Genomic DNA, 10868 nt, shown 5'->3' with positions numbered 1-10868 from the left:
AAAAAAGGGATTGTATGTAACGATTATAAAAAAAGGTCAATGCACCAAGAAGACATAATAATCCTAAATGTGAACGTACCTAACAATAGAACCTCAAAATAAAACAATCAAATACTGACAGAACTAAAAGCAGTAATGGACACATCTGCAGTTATAGTTGGAGACTTCAACTTCCTCCTCTCAACAATTGATAGGACAACTAGATAGAAAGTCAGCAAGAATATAGAGAAGCTCAAATCAACAGGACCTAATTGACATTTACAGACTAGTCCATCAAACAACAATGGAACACACACTCTCTTAAGCACCCATAGTACATACATTAAAGCAAACTGTATCCTGGGCCATAAATTTAAAAATTAGCAAAAGACATGGGTACATATTTTACTGACGAGCAGAGATATATAGCAAACACACACATGAGAAGATTTTCAACATCACTAGCCATTAGGGAAAAGCAAATTAAGATCATGTTGAGAGACTAGCTGGAGAGAACCCTGATAACCAAGGACAGAAAGGGAAGACTGCATAGAGACTGGTAGGAAGGATGGAGGTGAGAAAGGGCTGGCCGGACTCCCACAGACAGCAGCTGAAGTTCTGGAGAGAGATCTCAGCTGTGGGGGGTTGCCACTGAGAACTCTGGGGTCTGATCCCCAAGCTGCCCCCCCCCCCCCCTCCACAGCAGAGAGCGCCAGAACTGAGAAAGGTGCCCATGTAACATCTGGCTGTGAAAAGCAGCAGAGCTGCTGTCTGCCAGGGAGAGATGGCTGGAAATGCAGGCACCCTCTTAAAGGGCCAACACACAAAATTTCTAGCTCAGCAACTCACCTTGTGCTCTGGCAGCGGGAGGGCAGAGTGGACTGGAGCTGTGTGAGCAGAAGCCAGGGTTGGGGGCTCTGGGGTTAGAGCTCAGAAGGCAGACACCCTGGTTTCCTGTGCCGAGTCATTCCCTCATGCTGGGGAGGCCATCTTTCTCAGGCGGACCTTTGCTATCTAAGGGGTTTTTGCCTGGGGGAAGACAGTTGACCCAACCTATTGGAAAAACCCTTTTCTCCATAGTTTCTGAGGTCCTTTAAGAGACTGAGAATAACAATTAGCCTCCAGGCAGAAGCAATTGCCCCAACCTGTGGGAAAACCTCTTGACACACCTGTGGACGATTGCCTGAGGGCAAACCCAGACTGAATCCAATCAGTCTGCAGGCAGAGGCGGTCTCTGGAGGCTTTCTTTGCCTGATCTAATTAGTCAAAAACAGTGTTTGACACTGTCCTGCACTAGAGATTGAGAGGTGTAGCAGATTTACCTAATACATAGTCACAAACCCAAACAGGCAGCCAAAATGGGGAGACAAAAAGATAACCCCCAAATGAAACAAGAGAATTCTCCAGAACAAGAGATAAATGAAATGGCGATAAGAAATTTATCTGATATGGAGTTCAGAATAATGATGGTAAAGGTACTCAGTAGCATATGAAAAGATATAGTAATTATGAAAAAAGAACAGTCAGAAATAAAGAATGACATAGCATTAATAAAGAACACATTGGAAGGAATACACAGCAGATTAGGGGAAGCTGAAGATCGGATCAGTGGATAGAAGACAGGGTACAAAAAAAATCCCTCAATCAAAGATCCAAAAAGAAAAAAACAATAAAAACAAAACAGAACAGGAGGGCAGCTTAAGGGAGCTGTGGGACAAGGTTTTTATTTTCAGACTTGCTGAATTCATTACTAGGGTGCTATTTTCATAATGTCCACAAGAGGGCAGTATGTCAACACTGCCCTGCAAGGGCGAGAGCCCTCTAGGACCGTCAGTTGGATTATCTTTTGAGACTCCCAGAATTAATTACTAGGGTTGCTGTTCTCAGAATGTCCACAAGAGGGGACTATTGCAACTCCTCAGAGAGAGTGGGAGGGGAGACACAAACATTGATATGAGAGCCATCGATTGGTTGCCCCCTCCACTCCCTGCCTGTGTGTGCTGTCCGCCCGCCTCTCCTCCCTTCTCCCTATGCCAGGGGTGGGCAAACTTTTTGACTCGAGGGCCACAATGGGTTCTTACACTGGACCGGAGGGCCGGAACAAAAGCATGGATGGAGTGTTTGTGTGAACTAATATAAATTCAAAGTAAAGGAGCGGAGGGGAGAGCAAGAGAACCGGATAGAACAGCCGGATCCGGCCCGCGGGCCGTAGTTTGCCCACGCTGCGCCCTTGGCTTCTCTCCAAAACAATCATCTCTTCTCTTGGCCTTATGCTCCTTTCTGAGGCCTCAGCCCTCGCTGGCCCCAGGCCCCAGAGGTCTCGACTTCAGCGCTGCGTCCGAGGGGTTCTTAGCGACAGACAATGAAGTCACTCTGGTTGGCGTAAACAGAACCGAATTTATGAAGGGGTCTGAGGTGACTCGCAGGTTCACTGAGATGATGGAGGAACACACTCCAGACTGGGCTTCCAGGAACAATGTCCACAGCCCAACTGCTAAGGGCACGGCTGCCTCCAGTTCCCCGGACACGCTGCCTCCACGGCTGCTGCTCCCAGAGAGAACCAACCCGCACCACGCGCCCACCGCCTCCCTGCGCCGGGGCCCCACCTCCTGAACGCCCAGCTGTTCAGTTGCCGAACAGCCTCAGTTTTCTTTCCAAACCATGTGAACAGCCTGCTGTGCACCACATGCCGTTCTAGCAAGAGAACACTTTCAGGTTAGGGGGGCAGTTAGCTCATCCGTGGGGGCCCAGGTACAGGCACGTTGACTTTTGTCCAGATGTGGTGGGACACGGCTGGAGGTCTCTCCGGAAGGTCAACAGGCAGCCGTGGGTCCCTGCTTCTACCGGGGGAACAGCATTCTTCATCAGTTTTCTCCATTCAGCAAACACGCTGTGCAATGTGTCACTTGGGGGTGTTCATTCGTGTTTGGGGGATCGTCAATGTGTGTTTTCAGACTACAACACCTCTGAGAAGGCATTTGGGCTAAGTCCCATCCATCCATGACCAGGTGGAGGGCTTGCTGGCTTCGCTTCCCTTGTGTTTGGAAAAATTCTTCTAGTCTGATGGAATCTACCTGGTTCACAGCCAGACAGACTGGTGCGGGCAGTTGTCTGACAGACAGTCTAAATGATTCTGGAGGAAAGAGATCCTCTGTCCTGCTCTTATCAGAATGCCATCACCCACTCCCTAGGCCACTGGAGAAAGTGCTGGCCTTCGGCCTGACTCTGGGGGGCCGAGGCCAGGCTCTTGAACTTGTTCTGTCTCATAGTGGGTTCTTCTGTCAAGTACTTGATCCTGGCTTGTGAAAGAGACATTTTGTAAGAGCAAAAATAGTCATAAGGTTGACTTGGACAATGCGACCTAAAGAGCAAGATCTCCCAGGCACATTCACATAAGGGAAAGGCTATTCCTGAAGATGAGGGAGGAGAATTCTTCAACCAAAGATAGCTTGTAGGAGCAGAAAAGTCATCCAGTACAGCCGCTCATCTTCCATAGCTGACCCTTGAGGTTTTACGCACAGAGGTCCCTGCATGTTCCTCCCCAATTCCAGGCTTCCAAAGCCCAACTAACATACTCCATTCTGCAGACAACTGTTTGGCTCATCCCCATCGACAGGGCTCTTGCCTCCCGACCCCATGCCTTCCATGCACTGTATCATTCTCTTAAGTTGGGTTCCCCCAAAACAAGAATTTAAGGGCGAGCAGTTTATTTGAGAGGTGGTCCCAGGAAGCTCCAGCCAGGGGGTGGAGAAGTGAGACAGGAAAGGGAAGGAAGCCAATCTGGGTGAGTTAATGCCACCGCTGTGGGAGAGTGTGGCTCGGGCCCACCGGGAGCTCCAGAGACCGCATACATAGACTTATCCCTCAACGCCATCATACACGAGTGAGGTAGGAATGAAGACTTTATCTTTCTGCTCCCATTCATCGTGGCAGGAGCTGTTTCTAAAAGTCTGGGTGGGCACTAACTTCAGCCCCACACTTGTGGACTGAATATTCCACAGAAAGCCCTGTGGTGGAGGATCCCAGGTCCTTGCTTTAAGAAGCTTTCAGGGTGCAAGGGAATGGGGAGGGCTGAGGAGATGTGGGTCGCCACTTATAAGAAAGTACAAGGATGGAAAAAGATAAACCACTTTCTTTCTTGTTCTCCAACGTCTCTATAATCCTATCTAATAAAAGAGTAATATGCAAATTGACCATACCTCTGCTACACCCACAAGCTATGCCCACCAGCCAATCAGGAGTGAGTATACAAATTAACCCAACCAAGATGGCTGCGGCCACAGAGAGAGCAGGAGGCTTGGGTTTCCCCGGCGATGGAGGAAGCCAAGCTTTCCGCACAGCCTGGCCTGCCCCCACCCGTGCACCAGGCCTCTATCCTATCTAATCCTATCTAATAAAAGACCAATATGCAAACTGACCATCACTCCAACACACAAAGATGACTGACCCCATGTGGACACAAGATGGCTGCCACAAGATGGCAGTTGTGAGGGACCAGGCCTGCAGGGGAGAGCAGTTGGGGGTGATCAAGCCTGCAGGGGAGGGCAGTTAGGGGTGACCAGGCCTGCAAGGGAGGGCAGTTAGGTGTGACCAGGCCTGCAGGGGAGGACAGTTAGGGGTGACCAGGCCTGCAGGGGAGGGCAGTTAGGGGTGACCAGGCCTGCAGGGGAGGGCAGTTAGGCATCAATCAGGCTGGCAGGGGAGTGGTTAGGGGGTGATCAGGCTGGCAGGCAGAAGCGGTTAGGGGCAATCAGGAAGGCAGGCAGGCAAGCAGTTGGGAGCCAGCCGTCCTGGATTGTGAGAGGGATGTCCGACTGCCCGTTTAGGCCCGATCCTACCTGGATCAGGCCTAAAGGGGCAGTCGGACATCCCTCAAGGGGTCCCAGATTGGAGAGGGTGCAGGCTGGGCTGAGAGACACACACCCTCATGCACGAATTTTGTGCACTGGGCCTCTAGTCCTATATAATAAAAGGCTAATATGCAAATCAACCAAACGGCGGAATGGCCAGTTGCTATGACATGCACTGACCACCAGGGGGCAGATGCTCAGCACAGGAGAGAGCTGCTCAGACAGAAGCTGGGCTCACGGCTCCTGAGTGCAGCGGTGGTGGTGGGAGCCTCTCCTGCCTGCACAGCAGCGCAAAGGATGTCTGACTGCCTGCTTAGGCCCACTCCCCATGGGGACTGCCCCCCAAGTGCACGAATTTCGTGCACTGGGCCTCTAGTTAAATCATAATGCCCATTGTATTTTAGACATGGAAAGCATCTGAAGGGGTTCAGAACAAGCCTCCCCAAATGTGCTGCTTTCGCATGTGAATTATTATTATATATTTTTAAAATATATTTTATTGATTTTTTACAGAGAGGAAAGGAGAGGGTTAGAGAGCTAGAAACATAGATGAGAGAGAAACATCGATCAGCTGCCTCCTGCACACCTCCCACTGGGGATGTGCCCGCAACCAAGGTACATGCCCTTGACCGGAATCGAACCTGGGACCTTTCAGTCCGCAGGCCGACACTCTATCCACTGAGCCAAAACAGTTTCGGCTGCATGTGAATTATTTTGAGCTGAAGGCAAATAGAGACCCTGTTGGCTCAGGAGAAACTTTTATCTTTCCCTAAAATAATTTAAATGAGGGGCCTTGCCCATAATAAGTATCACTAGAGATAACAATTTTTTAAAAAAATTCTCACCCAAGGATATTTTTTCCATTGATTTCTAGAGAGAGTGGAAGAGAGAGGGAAAGACAGAGAGAAACATCGATGTGAGAGAAACACATCGATTGGTTGCCTCCTGCACGAGCCCCAACCACAGATGCATGCCCTTGACAGGAATCAAACCCAGGACCCTTCAGTCCACAGGCCAACACTGTATGCAGTGAGCCAAACCGGGCCGGGCAAGAAAGATACGTTTTTATGACTAATCTGTAGGGCAGGAAAAACTTCTAATTACTGAACATCTGCTCTTCTTATCATCCTGCCAATGACCGTCCTTCCCTCTAAAGCCCCAAGGGGCCTTACCTCATCCTTAGCTCAGACTGTCTCATATGCCTCCCTTCCCCTTTCTGTCTCTGAACCTCTGGTGCATGTGGGGTCTCTGTTCTTCCCTGTATGAAACACCCCCCTTTGTACCTATGTAATTAAATCTTGTCACTTCCTCTTGTTAATCTGCCTCATGTCTATGTAACGATCAGACCGGCTGGGAGAACCTGGATGGGTAGGGGAAAGCTCCTTTCTTCCCCCCACACTGATTTTAAAAGATTTAGGGATGTCTTACGCATTCAAAACTGGAAAAGCTCCCTGGCCTACTCAAAGTTTCTACATACACAGAAGCCTGAAACCGTGCGGAAATGACCCCTTGTTTTCCCCGGGGACATCGCAGACAGACGCTGTGGGTGGAGGGTTGGGCAGGCAATAATGGCTTGGATGCAGGCCCCCTGGGAACCCAGCCTGTTCATGCTACTAAAATGACACCGTGACACAGTCTCCTCCCCCTGAGGCTTATACTACTCGGGAGGTCACGTTTGGAAAGAAAAGGTCTTTTGAAAAAGCTTTTGTGTTTTCTTTACGGAAGCAGTAATAACATGTTCACCGTGGGCAAAAGTAAAGGCCGCGGTAAGCTAAAAGAAGGCAATTTAAAATCACCCGTAATTTCTCCACCCAGAGAGCTCCCCGGTTCACGTTTGGCTGTATCACCGTCCGAGCTGTTTGCCCTGCATGGTTACGTCAATGTGCAAGGTGAGCTCACACCGTGAACATTGTTTTGTCACCCGCCCCTTTCACTTGCCAATAGGTTGTGAGTGTTTGGGGAAGAAGAATATCCGGGAAATGACAGCAGTTCTCATGAGAATCACTAATAGATTGGAATAAGGTTGCTGACTCACCTGCTTTGGCCACAGCCACTTTCTTTAAGTGTCTTTGAGATGAATGCAGACAGTTTTAAATGATAATTCTCTATTTTTAATAAGCCCATGATTTTCCTTGTTGCCATGGGTGCATGCTTTCACACTATTCAAGATTAATATATTTTATTCCGCTGGGGTGAGTCTAATTATACCAGTGTTGTGAGCTAATTGCACAGTCTTTCAGATAATAGTGAAATTATTTCATAGAGGTAGAAGAGGCTTTGGCAATGCTTTAGTCCCATCCCCTTATTTCATGGGTCAGAAAATTGAGGTCTAAGCTAGATGGAACTGGACTTGGGCCAGAAAGCTGGCAAATGGCACATCTGAAGTCCCCGGAAATGATTTGCACATTTTCCAAATGACTTTTTCTTGTGGAAATAGCATAACCAGAAAGATCTGAGAGTGCATTGAGACAAGGTAGGTACCCCTCATGTGAACATGGAATTAAAGGCACCCCCAGCTGTATCCTCCAACCCTTCACAGGGACCCATACAACCCCAGTAGAAGCTGGTCATGTGAACTGATGACAAAATAGAATTCTGAGCTGGGCTGGGGTCTGGTGAGGTCAAGGCTAATAGAAAAGGGAGAAGGAGGATGAGTATAAAACTAGGTTGAGGAGGGTGTGATGAGGGTGAACCTGGAGAAGTCAAATGACTATGCAAGTCAGTAATAAACCAATGATTAGGAGCTTGTAACCACGGAAACAGAGAGGACTATGAGGAGCAAGGCCAGGCCAGGCGAAAAGACGAAGGAAGATATTATTTCTCACCTTTTATCTAAGGAATGGCTCACGGCTTCTCCATTTGGAGAGGTGCTCTCCACTGCTCCCTGCGCATGGCCGACGAAGGCATGGGAAGACTGTGTGTTATGTCCTGGGACACTACTCTGGTGGCTGGCGTGTATTTGAAGAGGCCAGTGGCCCTCCCTTTTCCTGGCCACAGGCTCCACCTGTCCACAGGCTCCACCTGGCTGGGCAATGCTCATTACTTTTCTAGCCAGGACAAGAAGACAAATGGGGATATATATCTTTAAGGCGTGCAGCCCATGGAGCTCAGAGCCCAGGCTGTCACAGCTCATTTTCAGGTTCACCTGTAACCATGACAACTCCAGTGATGCAGGTTGCCATGGAACATAATTTAACCTGTACCAGATTGTAAAAGAAAGAAAGAAAGAAAGAAAGAAAGAAAGAAAGAAAGAAAGAAAGAAAGATCACTCAGCTTCGTCTCAGGGGACTCTCAGAGATGGGACCTCTGTCGACACGCTCTTAACTATCATAGTCATTTAATTATCTTTGCTTGTGATTTCCCTGGGAGAGGTGTTTCTGCCAGGAGTGATTTCCTGGGAAGGGTGGCGAGTGTTTGCATGGAAATGGCTGGTGTTAAGGAATCCAGTGGCTCACGTGACCTGGAGCAGATCCTGGGTGGGAAGACTTTCGCCACATCCCCTGAAGCCCATCTCATTTCCACTACGTTAGCTCTAATGGGGGAAAGATCAGACCACTCATCACAGGTCAGAGCTGGAAAGTGCTCAGGTGGGAAAGTAAGAGGAGGGAAGTCAAGGATGGACCTGAACCCACTGGGGGTCTAGGTCTTGGTTGTATACCACCAAAATTAAGGAGGCCAAGAAAGCTCGTAGGGTATAAGAAGAAAGAGCCACAATCAAAGACATGCCATCATGAAAAAACCCTATCATCTTCTAGTTAAACAGAAAATATCAGTAAGTCATTATTTCTTTTGTTCCCTTCTTAAAAGACGTATTTCTTTTTTTTTTTTTAAAATATATTTTATTGATATTTTACAGAGAGGAAGGGAGAGGGATAGAGAGCTAGAAACATCGATGAGAGAGAAACATCGATCAGCTGCCTCCTGCACACCACCCACTGGGGATGTGCCTGCAACCAAGGTACATGCCCTTGACCGGAATCGAACCCGGGACCCTTCAGTCCGCAGGCCGACGCTCTATCCACTGAGCCAAACCGGTTTCGGCAAAGACGTATTTCTTAAAAGAAGTATTTCCTAGCTCTGTTTGCTGAAAAGGCCTAGAAGCAATGAATGGGCTTCATGCCTGAATGTTAGTCTTTCAATATCATTTCCCAGAGGAATCAGGGCTCCTTGAAAAATGGCTGATTCCACACCTGAGACAGAAAATGTGTGAGACGATCAGGGACAAGTGGTCGTGCAAGAAAAGGAGGAAGCTGTCAAATATCGATGGAACCTTATCAAAGGCACCCAGGGATCAACTTGAAGGTCTTCCCTTGACTAAAAACGGGAAATTAGGACATCAAAATTAATGCAGTACAGTATACTGACATGGCAATAGATGGAATGAAAACCCATAAGTTTATAATAAAACTTACAAGAACAAAACTTTACTGGTCCATCTTTGGAGTTTGCTAGGGATCCCAACAAAGAAAGGGAGAGAATCAAGCAGTTGTCCTGAGTTTCCTGCATGAACTGTTTTGCAGAGAAACCAAATGGTTGATGAGAGTTCTTTGTGGAGAATTTCAGATGGAAAGATACCATTAGCAAATCTTCTAGAGTAATGTAGGTAGGTAACAACCACCAACTTATGATATCACAGGTTAACTCTGGTAACACTAGGGCAGGATAAATCACTGGGCGGGCACCGATATCTGGGCAAAAGTCCTTGGCAGAGTCCTGGAGAAACGGGGACCCAGAAGCGGGGTTCAGTGAACACAAGTGTGGACCTGTGAGGGAGTAGTCAAGTGAACAAGGGGGTGTGGTCCCAGGAACAAGGGGGTGGGGCCAGGTCAGCAGCCAGAAGTGCTCACTAGAACAAGGGGGTGGGGCCAGGTCCACCCCAACCCCAGCATGAAGCCTGACACTAGCACTGACCCCAAGGGTGTCCCAGGCAAAGCATGGACTCTCTTCCTGGGGCAGGGCCAGCTCTTCCTGCCTACTTATATTGACACTAGAGGCCCGGTGCACAAAATTCATGCACAGGGGTTGGGGAGTGTCCCTCAGCCCAGCCTGCACCCTTTCCAATCTGGGACCCCTTAGGGATGTCCAACCGCCCGGTTAGGCCCAATGGGATCGGGCCTAAATGGGCGGTTGGCCTGATCCCAATGGGATAGGGCCTAAATGGGCGGTTGGACATCCCTCTCACAATCCAGGACTGCTGGCTCCCAACAGCCCTCCCCTGCAGTTCTGGTCCCCCTCAACTGTCCTCCCCTGCAGGCTTTGTCCCCGCCCCCCCACTGCCCTCCCCTGCCAGCCTGGTCTCCCCCAACTGCCCTCCCCTGCAGGCCTGGTCCCCCCCAACTGCCCTCCCCTGCAGGCCTGGTCCCCCCCAACTGCCCTCCCCTACTGGCCTGGTCTCCCCCAACTGCCCTCCTCTGCTGGCCTGGTCACCCCCAACTGCCCTCCCCTGCAGGCCTGGTCCCCCCCAACTGCCCTCCCCTGCAGGCCTGGGTCCCCCCCAACTGCCCTCCCTTGCTGGCCTGGTCTCCTCCAACTTCCCTCCTCTGCTGGCCTGGTCACCCCTAACTTCCCACAACTGCCCTTCCCTGTAGGCCATCTTGTGGCAGCCTTGTGTCCACATGGGGGCAGCTATCTTTGACCACATGGGGGCGGCCATCTTGTTTCTTGGTGTGACAATCAATTTGCATATTACTCTTTTATTAGATAAGATGTGTCTTCCTGGCTCCTCCTCTGACTCCCCCAAACCCAAGAACTGACCCTCTGCACTGAGACCCCATTGTGGTTCTCAGAGTACTGGGGCCAGAAAGGTACAACTTCTGCTCACAGGCTGTCTCCACACCTCACACAGCCTGTGAGGATGCCTCCAGAGGCGGGTGGGCACAGATGTCTGGGCAGGAGTTCTTGCAGAATTCTGAGGAAACAGGGACCGAGATTGGGTGTTCAGTGAATACAGGTGTCACCCTGTGAGCGAGAGGTCAGGTTAACAAAGGGTGTGTAGGTGGAAACAGGTGAACACTGACTGGGAAGTAGTCAAGTGAATAA

Source organism: Plecotus auritus (genome assembly GCF_963455305.1).
Source record: "Plecotus auritus genome assembly, chromosome: 6".
Lineage (NCBI taxonomy): Eukaryota > Metazoa > Chordata > Mammalia > Chiroptera > Vespertilionidae > Plecotus > Plecotus auritus.
Note: the sequence above shows the minus strand (reverse complement) of the source record.